This window comes from Phyllostomus discolor, chromosome 4, assembly GCF_004126475.2.
Source record: "Phyllostomus discolor isolate MPI-MPIP mPhyDis1 chromosome 4, mPhyDis1.pri.v3, whole genome shotgun sequence".
Taxonomy (NCBI): domain Eukaryota; kingdom Metazoa; phylum Chordata; class Mammalia; order Chiroptera; family Phyllostomidae; genus Phyllostomus; species Phyllostomus discolor.
Window position 1 is genome coordinate 22,765,451 of NC_040906.2, and position 16,180 is coordinate 22,781,630.

General features: G+C 43.0%; 1 protein-coding gene and 1 pseudogene across 2 annotated transcripts in view; one reads left to right on the forward strand and one right to left on the reverse strand.

Moving 5' to 3' along the window:
* The window catches only part of PLEKHM3 (pleckstrin homology domain containing M3), a 171,725-nt gene that overhangs the window by 113,882 nt on the left and 41,663 nt on the right, over positions 1–16,180 (forward strand). The window lies entirely within an intron of this gene.
* Positions 8,029–10,500, reverse strand: LOC118500009 (annotated as a pseudogene).

The window sequence follows — 16,180 nt, forward strand, 5'->3', positions numbered from 1 at the left end:
CAGTTGGTTGTAGTGTATAATAATTCTTCTTATAGGTTTCTAGATTCAGTTTGCTAGTAGGTTGTTAAGGATATCTGCATCTTTTCCAGGTCTTCTATAGTTCTTATTTTCTCTAGGTTTTCTGTTTGCAGTTTTTCACCAAGTCAGTTTACTTTAACCTTTACGGAATAAAATTAATCTCTTGTACCCACATTAGTTGATTGCTAACTCAGATTAATGTGAGCTGCTTCATTCCAGAACCGTATCTCTGACCTACAGTTGGTCTCTCCACCTTACACACACTTACCACCAAAATGCTAGTACTCAATATGTAAAGTTTTTTTTTTTTGACTGCCATCTACTTGTCCTGAAGTGGGAGTAGTTCAGTGCCAGTAATTTCAGGAGTGGCTATGAGAACCTGAGCTCACTGGCACCTTATTTCCAATTTATTTGTTGACAGTATGACACAGTTTATTAGTTCATGGCCTGGGACCGCTTGGCCATACCTTAGTGATGGTGGGGGGCTGAGAAGAAGAGCCTCATCATTGGACTCTGATGTTTGGGTTTATAATCCCTGACAGAATAGGTCTAAGGCTACAGAAAAAAAGCTCTCCGGGATTGTTTCCACTTTCTATTGTGTCAGCCATGGTTTTGGGGTGCATGGTCACAAAAGAATGCCCACATCTTACCTGCCCCTTTCAGACACCGTCTTTGAGAGAAAGGACACAGAATAGCTAGTTGAGCACATGGCACCAAAGTCTTGCCAACTGGGGGTGAAGTCACATGTGTGGCGCTTCCCAGTTTTAGAGTGCACGGCCTGGTGTGACTGAGCCTGTTGAGCAGGTATGGCAGGTACCGAGACACAGGCTTGGATATCTGCCTCTTAGCCCGAACGAGCCACATCATCAGTAGAAAATGATTTTTGTTGTTTGATTAGCCAACTCTCATTGTGATAACTCAGACCTTGTATAACTGTTTTCAGAGGCAGAGAAAGAAAACAAGAGAGAACAGCCCTGACCGTGGTCTGCAGCCAGGCTTCTGTCACTAAGCAATAAAGAAAAATGCTCAAGTAGCCCTTGCATAAGTGGGAATTTGCGGTTTCTAAAGCTGCCCATTCCCCAAACGACTAAAATATGTTATTGGCATTTGGCACTGTTTCCTATGTTTTGCTCTCCTTAAATTTCTCTTTAAAAGGGTTTGAGTTTAAAGACAGAACCACTGAAAAATGCAATTTAATCATAGAACTGTGAAAGGCCAGCCCAGCGTTAACCCCAGGATGCCCTGTTTTGTTTTGTTAAACCAGAGCCTTGAACCAGGCTTATTCCCAGTGGGTGCTAGAAAGCCTAAGGGTCTGCAGGAGGGAAGGAAAAGAGGGAGGCAGAGGAAAGAAAAATGAGTCGGCCAGACTGGCCCCCAGCCATCGGACGGCGCCGCCACGCACGGGGGCTTCCCTCCCTCAGCAGGCCAGGAGGCCCCACGGCTTACACTGGAGAGAGTGGGAGAGCGGGAAGGGGAACGGAAGAACCACCCACAGCCGAGGGGAAGAGCGAGTAGACCCTACCACAGGCCGTCACGGGGCTTCTTGACCCCAAGTCACTTTTTAAAAAGTTTTGTGTGTTTTTTCCCCCCAGATTGTAAACGTATACTCACTGTAGAGAACCGGGGAAGTACAGAAAATTGCTGAAAAGCAAACAGTCATCAGGCAGCATGGTAAAGAGGTTTGGTTCCCAAGCCTCAGTGGACCTGAGGTTGTGGTCCAGCTCCACTGCTCGGGGTCCTCACCTGTGAAACCTGGGTAGGGAGATCCTTGTAATGACCATGGGAAGGTTGAATCAGGTCGCCGCCCGGCTAGTGTTAGTTGCCATTGTTACCTGTATTATTACTATTCACCGCCACCGCAGCTACCATTTACATAGACATCGGCTGGTTTGTCCTGTGCATCTACAGGCATAAAACACAGCCCGTTCTCTACAATATACACATTTTTAATCTTACCTTTTTAATGTATTAAATAATATTCAGAAGTACTAGCTATTATGAATTCCTGGACAAGATCTCATCGGCTGTAAATACCATCTTTTTGTTGGGCATTTAGAGGTTTTTGATTTTATGTTGTAAATCCTATGATAATATGCATCCTTGTACAAAATTTATTTTCTGGTTAAGATAAACTCAGAAGAGGAACTACCATAGTCAGAGGATTTGAAATTTTTTAAAAGCTCTGGATATGATTCACTATATTCACACTCGCCAACAGTATAAGAAAGTTTTCCCTCATAACACTGGACTGCTAGCCACTGTCATTTAAAAAACACACAGTGTGGGTAGTTTTAGAGGCAAAAAAAAAGATTTCTCATTATTGTTTCATGATTTATTATTTGTGAGGGAAAACATTTTTAATAGGCTTTACTCCTACTATTTTATTAATTTATACATTTTATTCCCCTGTTTGAGCGAAGGCTGTCTTTTCAGTTGGTTTATGAGTTCCTTAAATTTTAGACTATCAACCCTTTATGTGTGATATTTTCCCTAGTTTCATTGTCTGCCCTTGGTTTTTATATGTCATGTTGTTTGATAAACAGAATTCTAAAACTTTTATGTGTTCAGATCCATTTGGTTTTTTTCTTATGTGATCTTTTCCTGTGGCTTTAAAACCTGCAAAGCCTTTCCCCACACTCAGATCAGATAAGTGATATTTTGCATTTTCTTGTCTTTTTTAAATCAGTTCATTTTATACATTTAATAATAAACTTCTGGGATTTATTTTAGTTCATGGTTTAAGGTGAGAATATAGTTCGATTCTTTCCCCCAAGTGGTTAAGCAATCATTTCACTCTACTTTTTCTTTTAAAAAAGAAAGGCTTAATTCACTATTTTCCTTGTATAAAATCATGCGGCAGCGCAGCTGGAGCCCAATGCACCGCACAGGAACCCTGGGGAGGGTCTGTACGTGATGCTCAGTGAAGTCCTGTAGGGAGACTTGGTGCACACGGTATTTTTCCAGGGGTCAGGGGCGAGACAGCTGTAGGCGTTAAGAGATGATATCGAAGGCACCATCTCTTAGCTTAGCCTTGGCTCAGTTGCCCAGGGTAGCAGTGCCGCCCCCGGCTAGGGAGTAGCGGTTGTAATACCAGCCATCAGCAGCAGCTTCCTGGGCACAGGGGTTGAGATGATTCCAGTGCCCGGGGGTCAGGGATGAGGCGCACCAGCACAGACTCTCACCGGCCGGCCACCTTGCAAGGGACAGTATGGGACTTGCCAGTCTTGTTCCCCAGTAGCCTTGCTTCACAGGGACAGTAGAGAGCTTGGCCAGGATGATAACCCCATGGATGGCAGTGGCTACTTCCAGCACTTAACACCGAGACCAACATGTCCACTGTAGTTCCCCATCGCAACAAATGCCTTGAACCGGGACCTTTGGCCAGCATGTATTTGCTTTTGCATGGGCATAGCCTTCAAAACCTTGTCCCTGAGGGATGTCCCCAAGAAGAAGTCAATGATCTCAGATTCCTTGACAGGTGGGGAGAAGAGGTAGATCTCCTTCAGGGACTTGATCTTCATGTCCTTGACCAGGTGGCCCAACTTGGTGACGGGGATCCACTCCTTGTCCTCGGCCTTGCCTCCTTGAGCCCTGTAGCCTCAGCACAGACCCCAACCTGGCTACAACCTCGGCCCCAGATGCTGCTGCCAAATCCTCCACGGAACCCACCGCAGCCTCCCATTCCAGGCGCTGGGGCCTCCAGGCCCTCCCACAGCACCTGCGTCACCCATCATTGAGTGTTCCCTCAAAAAGAAGATACTGCACTTTTTAATAATCCATTCGTTCTGTGTTGACCTTTGATTCCAAATCCATCGTAATCTCACTACACATGAGGCCTGTCCTGAAGCCTGTTTCTGACACCTGAAATCTGTTATCACTTCTAGTTCCTCAATCCCAATCCCAATGCCAGTTCCAGTTACTTAAATTTCTTGATATATTTGAAACCTGATAGTACAAATACATCCATGTATTTTTGTTTTACAAATTCATCTTACTACTCCTGGCCAAGATAGAGGCATGGGTAGACATACTTCACCTCCTCACACAACCACAAAAGAATCACAACTAACCTCAACAACAAAAAATACCCAGAACTGCCAGGAAAATTGAACTGTATGAAAGTCGGACAAACAAGGATTTCAAGAAGCCGTATTCATCCAGATGGGCAGGAGGGGTGAAGACGGGGCCAGGGTGGAAAGGACACTGTGTAGCACTAGAGAGGCAGTGGTGCAGTGGCGTGGGTGGTCTCAAATTTTCGTGTGGTACATTAAAAATTGGGAGGGATACCTTGGGAGCAAGGGATCCCAGCATCAGGTCAGATCATGCTGCCCAGGGTCCTAGCACCCAGAAAATAAAGCCTCATAACTTCTTGCTGTAAAAACTGGTGGGGGTTGGGGCAGCAGAATAAACTGATGGTTTCTCAGGAGCATCTGTTTAAAGGGCCATCTGGACCTAGAACATACTGAAACCCACCCACTCTGGGAACCACCACCAGGGCAACAGCTAGAAGGGTGCCAGTTGCATATAGGAAGTGCGTAAAGTGACTGGAAATAGGGCAAGGGCTGGGCAAGCCTCCAGAAACCAGGTAGCAGCACTGTCCCCTCTCCAACCCCTCCCCACACACAGAGCAGTGAAGTGGGTTGCCCCTCCCTGGCAATACCTAAGGCTCCACCCCATATAATATAAGAGGTACACTAAGGCAGGGAGTCAAAGCAGCTCTACCTAATACACAGAAACAAACATAGGGAGGCTGCCAAATTGAGAAGACAAAGAAACATGGCCCAGATGAAAGAATAGAACAAAATGCCAGAAAAAGAATGAAACCAAATGGAGATAGCCAACCTACCAGAAGCAGAGTTCAAAACACTGGTGATCAGGATGCTCAAAGACCTTGCTGAGTATGGTAAATACGTAAGGAAGGAAATGAAAGTTACACTAAGTGAATTAAAGAAAAATTCACAGGGAACCAACAGTGAAAGGAAGGAAGCTGGGGTTCAAATCAACAATTTGGAACATAAAGAAATAAACATTCAACCAGAACAGAATGAAGAAACAAGAATTCAAAAAAAACCAAGGAGAGTATAAGACAATTCTGGGACATCTCCAAAAGTGCCAACATCCGAATCATAGGGATGCCAGCGGAGAAGAGGAAGAGCAAGAAACTGAAAACTTATTTTAAAAAAATTATGAAGGAAAACTTCCTTAAGCTGATGAAGGAAATTGCCATACAAGTCCAGGAAGCACAGAGAGTCCCAAACAAGTTGGATCCAAAGAGGACCACACCAAGACACATCATAATTAAAATGCCAAAGATTAAAAATAAAGAGAGAATCTTAAAAGCAGCAAGAGAAAAGGAGAGAGTTACCTACAAAGGAGTTTCCATAATACTGTCGTCTGATTTCTCAAAGGAAACCTTGCAGGCAAGAAGGGGCTGGAAAGAAGTATTCCAAGTCATGAAAGCAAGGACCTACATCCGAAATTACTGTATCCAGCAAAGCTATTATTTAGAATGGAAAGGCAGACAAAGTGCTTCCCAGATGAGGTAAAGGTAAAGGAGTTCATCATCACCAAAACTTTATTATATGAAATGTTAAAAAGAATTATTTAAGAAAAAGAGGAAGATCAAAACTATGATGTTAAAATGACAACTAACTCACAATTATCAACAACTGCATCTAAAAAACAAACAAACTAAGCAAACAATTAGAACAAGAACAGAATCATAGGTATGGCGATCACATGGAGGGTAATCAGACTGGGGGGAAATGTACTGGGAATAAGAAGCATAATTGGTAGGTACAAAATAGACAGGGGGATGTTAAGAACAGTATAGGAAATGGAGAAGCCAAAGAACTTACGTGCACGACCTGTGGACATGAACAAAGGGGGGGATTGCTGGAGGGAAGTGGGGCACCAGGCGGGGCGGGGGGCAAAGGGAGAAAAATTGGGACAACTGTAATAACATAACCAATAAAGTATACTTTAAAAATTGCCTTACTTATGTCTGCTCTTTTATTCTTCCAAATCAACTTTGAAATCACCTTGTCAGCCCAATTTAGTTTTTAAATTATTTAAATAATTGTGCTGTTCCAAGTTGGATATTTGTACTTTTTTCTCAACAATGACACTTTTTAGCCTGGGACTTGAAACTATGCATATGTAGTTTCAATATATGCAAAAATAATAAGCCAAAGAATTAAGTAACTCATTTAACCATCTTAAATGCGAGCATGATTGAGTGATCACAACCAAACGCTGCCCGATCTTGTCAGGAGGCGGTTGCAGAACCAGTCACTTCCTGTCAAGCTGTGAGACTTTACAGATTGCGCATTAATATTCACTCTGCAGTACAGAAGGAGTGGAACGTGCACCAAATGTTCAAACGCTTTGGTGCTTTTTTATTCTGCATAATCAACAAGAATGTTAGCTATTCCAATAATAAAACGCTTTTCAAGATCATTTTCAAAATTGCCCAGTATGGCCTTTCGGGCTGCCCACAGAAGTCACCCTCCATTGTCCTCAAGTTTGGAGAGCTGGCTAGCTCATCCTTTAGGAATTGCACATGTCCCGGGAGCGCATGAATCACGCATCCCCTGGAGGTTCTGCTAAAGTACATGTGGTGTTGAACTGGCAGTGACTTCTCCATTTGCCATCCGCGTTCATGCCATTAGACCGTAGCCCGATCTAGTCAAAGATTTGCCATTTTGCTTGGACAAAGTTGCAATAAGTGTTTGGTTCTAGGGCTTGCAGTAGGAGTATTCCAGAAATATTCACTTTCAGCTTTTTTAACATAAAGGTCAAATGCACTCGGAAAGGTCTAGGATAGAAATGCAGCAAGAGCCATTCTTCCTTAATTAGTGACCTGTTTATACCTGTTTATACCTGTGGAAGGCGGCAGAGCAAGAGGGAGCAAATGGGTGGACAGGTGAAAAATGCCTTTGAAACCAAGTGGCATTTGAGCCAGAAGTGACAGCATGGACTTGAGAGGAACTGAGAGGGAGTAGGAAGGACTGAACACTGAAATCAGATGTCCTGGGTTCAAACTCTAGCCTTGATGTCCATGTATATTGGCTACCCGACCATGAAGCAAGACCCTTAATCTTTTATGAATATCCTGTTCAGTTAGCCGTGCTCCTGAAAGACAGGGAGCCCAAAGAAGACGGAAAAACCTCTACAACTCACACAAAATTCTGACCTGTTGGAAAGTTTTCCCTTTGCTAGAGCTCCCAGCAGTAGCGAATCAATCTAGATGAGAGCCTCTTCTGGCCCGGAGGTACCGAAATGCTAGAACAGAGAAAGGCAGGGCATTGGGGTGGCACAGAGAAGGATGCTGGACTCTGGACCAGGTCACAGATTCTCCTCTGCCCTCAGCCCTCCGGGAAAGCTGGGTGTTTACTGGGCTTCCTTTTGTGGGGCTCTTTTCCATTTAGATTTTACCAAACCTCAGAACATGTCACACACAGGTGGGCATACTGTTAAAAACACTTTTCTCTTTGATTATGTTTGAATGTCCTCCTGTTGTAAAACCACAGTTTTTGTTTCTTTCTTAAGGCCAAGTCCAAGGCAGGTCAGTCAGTTCACTGACTTTTCTTTGGATGAACACCAAGCTAAGTGGTTAAAAACATTCAGATTGGGCAACATACTTCCTCTGCACAGTGCCCTGGGTGATGTGACATCACTGTGACCTTTGAATAGATGGGGAATGGATTTTTAAAGATCTGATACCAGTACTGTTTCTTCTGTTGACAAAACAATCTGAAACTGTTGGAATTTCCAGACCAACCAGGTGATGAAAATCAAATAATGTGCTTCTGGGGGTGGAGCCAGTGAGGGTAGGTCGCTTGGGATAGGGCAGGGAGGAGAGAGCCCTGACCCAGCAGAGCCGGGAAGGGACGTTTAAAACATTGAACTGAGATTCGTAGAAAATGCAACGTGCATTCTAACTAATTGCTTACTTACTAACTCCCAGTTAGGCATTTAAAGAGATAAGATTAAATGTCTAGAATTCAGTGATAATTATGTCAACAAAACCACCTTAAATTTCCTGGCATTAGATATGGCTGTTGACACTCTGCATATCTTATAAGTCATTCTAATTGGGGCAATGTTGCCTTCCAAAACCTAAAATCCCCTACGTCAGCAAACATTCTGATTAGACATACAGGTCTCCTTGGATATAGGCATCGGGTCCGAGGCAGTCACAACATGGTCACTGATAGGCAAACTTTCAAGAACTTTTGTAAAAATAAACAGAGTGGGGACAAGTGAAAGCACAAGTCATATAAAACTAAAAATTGAAGGCTTTTCTACATTTTTATAATGCTCGCATATATGCATATGGAAATTACATGTGTATATTTCTAAAGCCATTTTTATAGAGCTGTCACCGGGTTTTTAAAAGCAAGTTAAATATTTATTTGAAAGTGACAAGCTGTATTCATTATTCAAGCATTCCAAAGTACAGGACTTTTCTGAAGGTACAAAAGCTTTATTACTTACATGATCCAGGTCTCTGGGATGAGCAGGGTGCTTCGAGCAGGTCCTGAGTGGGTGGCGAGAACCAGGGAAGCCGGCAGGCTTGGGCCGTTATTGTGGTTGGGGTGGGGGTTCTGGGTGGGGACCCCTGCAGGTGGGGATCCCGCAGGAGTCTGGGTGGTTTGAATCTCCTGCAGGTGCTAATGGGGGAACACTCGGGCTTCCTGTCAGCCTGCCCAGGCTTGAGCCTTCCACGCTGTTTGCAGTCGAGTATCAAAACAGAGTTAACTCTGTCACAAACCTTGTACACATAATCACCAACATGCTCTTCAGTGTTACCACCCAAAGTTTTCTTCCCTCTCCACTCTCACTATCCCGTTTTAGTTTTAAAAAAGTTATCATCTTTGAATCTCTGTGAATGACCTTTTAAATTGAGGTATAATTGACATCTAACATTATACTAGTTTCAGGTGTACTATATAATGATTCAATTACTTTTTCATGTTTCTCACTACCTTTGATCAGGTTTTTATTTAAAAACTAGCTGTCGACAGTGATTTGACCTTTATGGAATAAACAAAGTTCAGTGTGTGCTGCAGGCTTCGCTTCTTCTCTGGTGGGTTTCTTTTCTGCGGGCTGCTTCTCGGCTGCTGGTGTCTCGGTGGCTGTAGCCCTTTTTCCCCGCCAAAGGTTTCTGATCTGTAATGCCAACAGCCTTCTTTCCTTTCTTCCAGGCTTCTTGCCTGGAGTCCCCTTCTCATCTGATTTGGCTTCTAGTGCTGCTGCTGCTTTACCCACCTGGAGCTTGTGGTTCCTGGCCTGGAGAAGAGTGGTGTTCCAGCACATGGTCTTTGCACGTGGGTTTAGCTTCAACGTGATTCTCTGGTTTTTCAGTGGATTCTCCTTCAAGACTCTGTGATGATTCTCCTTGTGTGATGCTTGGAGGGATCTTTGGACCTCTGGACTTTTCAAGACTCTGCTGAGGTCCGCACTGAGTGTCATGTGCACGGGAAGGTCATAGTCATTCTCAAGGGAGGCAGCTCTCTGCCGAGCGCCATACAGACCATCTGACCTGTGGAAGCACTTCCAGTCCAAATCAAGAAATGGCTCACATGCCCCCAGGAGCAAATTTCAGAATGTTCAGTGTGCTTACACGGAGCAGAGTAGTTCCAGGGATGTTTCTGAAGGCTTCGATAATACTGTTGTTCTCATCTCAGACGATGCAAGGTCCCTGCACTAGATAGGATGACAGTTTCTCCTTTTGCCCTTGCCAGCTCTCCGTCACTGAGAATCAGAACTTTTTGATATCATTCCAGGCCTTACGTTTCTTAAAAAGAAAAACAGCCTCCTTGGTCTTCTTGTAGCCTTCAACTTTATCTTCAGTCACCAAAAGAAGTTCAGGAACTTTCTCAATACGATGGCCTTTAGATATGACCAGTGCCGGTAAGGCCGAGGCAGCCAGGGTGGGGCCACTGGCATTTCCCTGCTGTGCTGCGTTCACTCTGTGGTGCCAGTGGTGCCAGGTTTCGGCTGGTGCAAACATGCGGCCCCCAAGACACATATTCCCAAAAGCACCCTGGCCAGGACAATGAGCCCCACCGCCTCGGACTCTGGGAACTGGAGCCACAGCCCTGCCAGCACCCCAAGAGTCAGCAGTGGTTTGATGATCTGCCAATTCACTGGCTGTCTATTGTTTTTGCCCGAGTTGGTGTGAACAAAGTTCACAATATCTGGTCAATGGGGGCCTTGAACACAGCAGGCAAAGTGACACTTTTGCCAGATTCCCCCTTTCCGGAGCACACTGGTATCAGTGGACAAGCACATCCCATGGCAGGGAGAGGAGGAGGCCGCTCTCCTCTCAACCTGGTGGATCCCATAGAAAAAGTCGGTTCAATATTTGTATAAATTGCAAAAAATGTCTAGTTAACATCTATTACCACACATAATTATAAGAATTTTTTTCTTATGATGAGAACTCATAAGATCTCTCTTAGCAACTTTTAAATATGCAATATGAGGTCTGTCCAGAAAAAGTCCAGGCATTGTTAAGATAATGAGAACAGTTTGTGTGGCATTGGTGTAACCAGGCAGCCAAGGAGAGTGGACTGGAATGTGTATGTGTGAACAATGACAACTCCACTGTATTAGTCAGTGGGGACAGTAGACACTGTTGAGTGTACTGTGTGGCCATCGAATTCAAAATGACTGAGCAAATAGACCAACGAATCTGCATCAAATTTTGTGTTAGGCTGAACATTCCTCTGTGGAAACTGTTCAGATGATTCAGGAGGCCACAGCTATGGGCACCTGGTGATGGGCAGCTTCATCATGACAGCGCACCAGCTCGTGCATCACATCTCATGCAGAGTTTTTTTGGTGAAACATCAAATCACCCAGGTGACTTAGGCCCCCTACAGCCCAGATTTGGCACCCTGCAACTTCTGACTTTTCCCAAAACTAAAAATCACTTTTGCAAGGGAAAAGATTTCAGACTGTCAATGAGATTCGGGAAAATATGACTGGACAGCTGGTGGCAATTGGGAGAAGTGGGTGAGGTCCCAAGTTGCCTGCTTTGAAGGGGACTGAGGTGTCATTGTCCTATGTACAATGTTTCTTGTATCTTCTTCAATAAATGTCTCTATTTTTTGTATTACATGGCTAGATACCTTCTGGACAGATGTCGTACAATTTTAACTATAGCCACCATGCTATATATTACCACCCCAACCTACCCCCACCTTGGGCAACCACCAATCTGTTCTCTGTATCTATTAGCTGGGGGGGGTAGGTGTGTGTGTTCAGATTTCATATATAAGTGAGATCATACAATATTTGTCTTAGCCTGATTTATTCCACCTAGCATTATGCCCTGAAGATGGCATATATGTTGTTGCAAATGGCAAGGTTTTTTTTAGCATATTTTATTGATTATGCTATTATAGTTGTCCCAATTTTTTTCTCCCATTTACCCCCCTCCTCCCTGCACTGCCCCCCAACATTCCCCCCTCCTGTGGATTGTACACATAAGTTCTTTGTCTTCTCCATTTCCTATACTATTCTTAACCTTCCCCTATCTATTTTGTGCCTACCAATTATGCCTCTTATTCCCTGTACCTTCCCCCCATTCTTCCCCTCCCCCTCCCCACTGATAACACTCCATGTGATCTCCGTTTCTGTGATTCTGTTCCCATTCTAGCTATTTTCTTAGTTTTTATTTTTGTTCTTTAGGTTCTTTCATTAATAGTTGAGAGTTTCTTGTCATTTTATTGTTCATATTCTTTATCTTCTTTTTCTTAGATAAGTCCTTTTCACATCTCATATAATAAGGGCTTAGTGATAATGACCTCCTTTAACTTGACCTTATTTGGGAAGCACTTTATCTATCTTTCCATTCTAAATGATAGCTTTGCTGGATAGAGTAATCTTGGATATAGGTCCTTGCCTTTCATGACTTCAAACACTTCTTTCCAGCCCCTTCTTGCCTGTAAGACTTCTTTTCAGAAATCAGCTGATAGTATTATAGAAACTCCTTTGTAGGTAACTCTCTCCTTTTCTCTTGCTGCTTTTAAGATTATCTCCTTATTTTTAACCTTGGATGACTTAATTATAATGTGTCTTCGTATGTTCCTCCTTGGGTCCAATTTCGTTGGGACTCTCTGGGCTTCCTTGACTTCCTGGAAGTCTGTTTCCTTTGCCAGATTGGGGAAGTTTTCCTTCATTATTTGTTCAAATAAGTTTTCAATATCTTGTTTTTTCTCTGCTTCTGGCACCTCTATGATTTGGATGTTGGAATGTTTAAAGTTATCCCAGAGGTTCCTAAGCCTCTTCTCATTTTTTTACATTCTTGTTTCTTCATTCCATTCTGGTTGGATGCTTATTTCTTCCTTTTGTTCCAAATTATTGATTTGAGTCCAGTTTCCTTCCTTTCACTGTTGGTTCCCTGGATATTTTCCTTTACTTCACTTTGTCTAGCCTTCATTTCTTCCCTCATTTTGCAACTGAGCTCAATTAATTCTGTGAGCATCCTGATTATCAGTGTTTTGAACTTTGCATCAGATAGGTTGTCTATCTCCTTGTTCCTTAGTCTTTCTCTTGAGTTTTGATCTGTTCTTTCATTTAGGCCATATTTCTTCATCTTGGTGCACCTGTTACATGGTAAGGGTTGGAGCCGTAGGTATTTGCCAGGGTGGGGCAGCCCTCTTTGCTTCATTGCGGCTCTGTATGTGGGGCGGGGGGGAGGTCAGAGAGGGAACAATGACACTTGCTCGGCTCTTGTCCCATTTTCTGTCACTTCCCTTGCTTCCCACGAGCAGATTGTGCCCTTCTGGGTGCTGATTCCCAGGTGGGTGGTTTTGTATATGTTCTAGGATCCTGTGGGTCTCTCCAATGAACTCTCCTGTGAGGCTGGGAGTTTCTTCCACCACCGCAACCCCCAAAGATTTTTTACAGCCAGGGGGTTTGAGGCTTTGTTTTCCCATACTGGAACCCTGGGTTGCGTGGTCTGCCTCGCTCACCGATTGTTCTTCTCAGATTATCTGCTCTCGAGTATGGGATCACCCACATGGTCTGCTGCCTTGCCGCATGTCCTCTCCACCCCAGCTGCCCATCTCCACCCCTCCTACCAGTCTGGATGAACGTTTCTTTAACTCCTTGGTTGTCAGAGTTCCATGCTAATGATTTTCTGGCAGTTCTGATTGTTCTTTGTTTTTAAATTGGTTGCTATCCTTCTTTTGGTTTTGTGAGGAAGCAAAGCATTTCTGCCTTTGCCTCCATCTTGGCCAGAACCTCAAGATTTCCTTCTTTTTATGGCTGAATAATAGTCCACTGTATATATTGCCCCTTGCCTTCTAAAAAGGTGGAACCAATTATACTTCCATTTAGTGTCTTGAGAATTCCTGTTTTCCTACACCCACATTAACTTTCCATATTAATGATATTTTTAATACTAGCCAATCTGAAAAATAAAATATAACTTTACACAGTTACTTTAATTTGTATTTTTTCCATTGTAAGTAAGGTTGAAGCATTGTTTTATATGTTATTGGCCATTTGTAGTTTTTGTGAATTGCCTGTTAATTTCATTACCCTGTATTGAAATTATATTGTTTTCCTTATTCTTATTCATCTGAAAATGCTCTTTCAATATTAAGGAAATTGGCACTTTTTCATATAAGTAGGAAATATTTTTCCCAGTTTTCTGTCATATGACTCTGTAAATGGTGTTTTGTGTTGTACTTATTTTTAAATTTTATATATTCAGATTTGTCACTCTTTTATGGTTTCTAGGACTATAAAAATATTTTCCCCAGGTAAATATTTTTCTAACATTTTTCTCTAATACTTTTTTATAGTTTTAAAAATACTTTTTAAATGATTTATCTTTTTATATTTAAATCTTTGACTTTTCCAGAATTACAGTTTTTTATCCTCACCTGAGGGTAGGTTTATTGATTTTAGAGAGAGAGGAAGGGGAAGGGAGAGAGGAAGGGGAAGGGAGAGAGAGAGAGAAACATCGATCTGTTGCCTCCTGACCAGGGATCAAACCTGCAATCTGGGTATGTGCCCTGACCCCTGACGGGGGATTGAACCTGCAATCTTTTAGTGTATGGGACCACACTCCAACCAATTCTGCCACCCAGCCAGGGTGCACAGTTACATTTTTATGAAATGAGTTAGAGATTCAACTTTATTTTTCCCCCTAGTGGCAAACCAGCTGCCCTAACATCATCTATTAAATAACTTATTTCTGCCCACTTTTCTTGTATACTAAACTCCCATATGTATTTCAGTCCATAACCTAAGTATACCCAGTACACAGACGCCACAAACACAGCCGATAATATTCTTGAAAAACAGGATATGTGAAAGCATAATTAGTGCTGTGTGTGAGTGGTGGTTTACTACTCATTGGTACCTTGAGGCCAAGAATAAAAATCAGCAACAATCGCAACACAGGGGCACGCAAGCGAATGAAGAGCACCTGTTTTGAGCTGTCAGCAGGATTTGTTTCTCCTCACATCAGCGGCCCAACTCTTTATTAGAGCACAGTGTTCTAGTTGGGAATCTACTTTGGTTTCTCATTTAATCTTAGGCATGCAAGTCTCCTAAAAGCTATTAAGTAATAATAATATTGAGCACTTATATCGTACTTTTCCTCCCTAAGTGCTATCTAAACATTAACTAATTAAATGCGTTGGTGAAAGGAAGGGATTTTCAGCCTTCTTCAGGAACACGGATATCTGGTGGCACACCTGTGAGGGGATGGTTCCTAAAAAGCATTCACTCCCTTCTGAATGGCCCTCAGCAAGCAGAGGAATGAAAAGCTGGTGACATTATTTCACTTCTTTTGAAAATTACCTTGGGTGTCTTCTAATTAGTCTGGCTAAACTCACCTTTTATCTGTCTCCCCAGATACTCCCTTTCTACGTTCTTGGGGGCATTCAACAAGCTTCTTTTGATGTTTCCCCTGTTCGTTAATCACAAAATCATAAAATCTTCCAACTGAGAGGGATCCTTACTGATCGTGTACTTTTGAATGACCTAGTACAATCACTTTATCTCGTAGATGAGGAAACATAGGCCTGGAGAAGTTAAGTGACTTACAAAAAAGGTCATACAGCTCACAGGGGACATGACTGGGAAGAGAAACCTAGGCTTCTAACTGCCGTTTCAGATCTCAGTCAGCTTCATCCTGCTATTTCCCTCTCCGTGAGCTTCTGACTTCCCTTTCTCCTATCTTTCTTACCTTTCCTTCCTTCCTTCCTTCCTTCCTTCCTTCCTTCCTTCCTTCCTTTCCTTTCCTTTCCTTCCTTCCTCCCTCCCTTCCTCCCTTCCTTCCTCTCCCTCCCTCCTTCTTCCTTCCTTCCTTTCTTCCTTCCTTTTCTTTTCTTTCCTTTTTTCTTTTCATTTCTTTTTGTTTCCATCTTTCCCTACTTCTCCTTCCCTTCTTTATTTTCTGCATTTTCTGTCTCCCCTGACTCCTGGTGGGTCATCTGACATGATCAGGTAATGTAGCTTTTATTTTTCCTCTATTTCTCTTTCCCCTTAAACATGGGGTCTTCGTTGTGTTTCTATTAGGGTGTCTTACATTGGCCTTTACTCAGGTCCTCTTTGAAAAGCCATATTTCTTCCACATGCATGCACACAGGGAGTTGTTTCTTTGCTTTGGGTTTTTTTCCCCAGTTGTAGTTGCTTCTCTCTTTAATAAAAATCATTTCTCTAGTTTTGGTAAATAGAATAGGATTTATGTTGATGTTAAGTCCATTTCTGTCACAGAGTTTTGTGTTACTTTATGAATTTCCCATATGAATACTCCATATTGAGAAATTTACACAAGATGGAACCATTTAAAAGAATTCCATGCAAGAAGTAAATAGATTAGACAATAAATCTGCCTAAAGGCCGGTTCAGTTCAGATCAAAACTGTGGGTGTAAACCTTGATCAATCTAGACTGTGCATCTTGCTTCCATGCAGGGACTGAGTCAGTTTTAGAAATAAATCTTCCATTTGTACATGGTGGGTCAGTAGGTACCCAGTGACCTCAGAATTCCCAGGCTGCACCAAATCCTAAGGCTGCCTCCGACCCCAGGTGCCCTCGGAACGCCCTTTCCCTAGAGCAGTGAAGAGTGTTTTAGAGGTCTCTCGCTAATCAGCTGGGTGACCTGAGGCAGCCGCGTTACCTCTCCG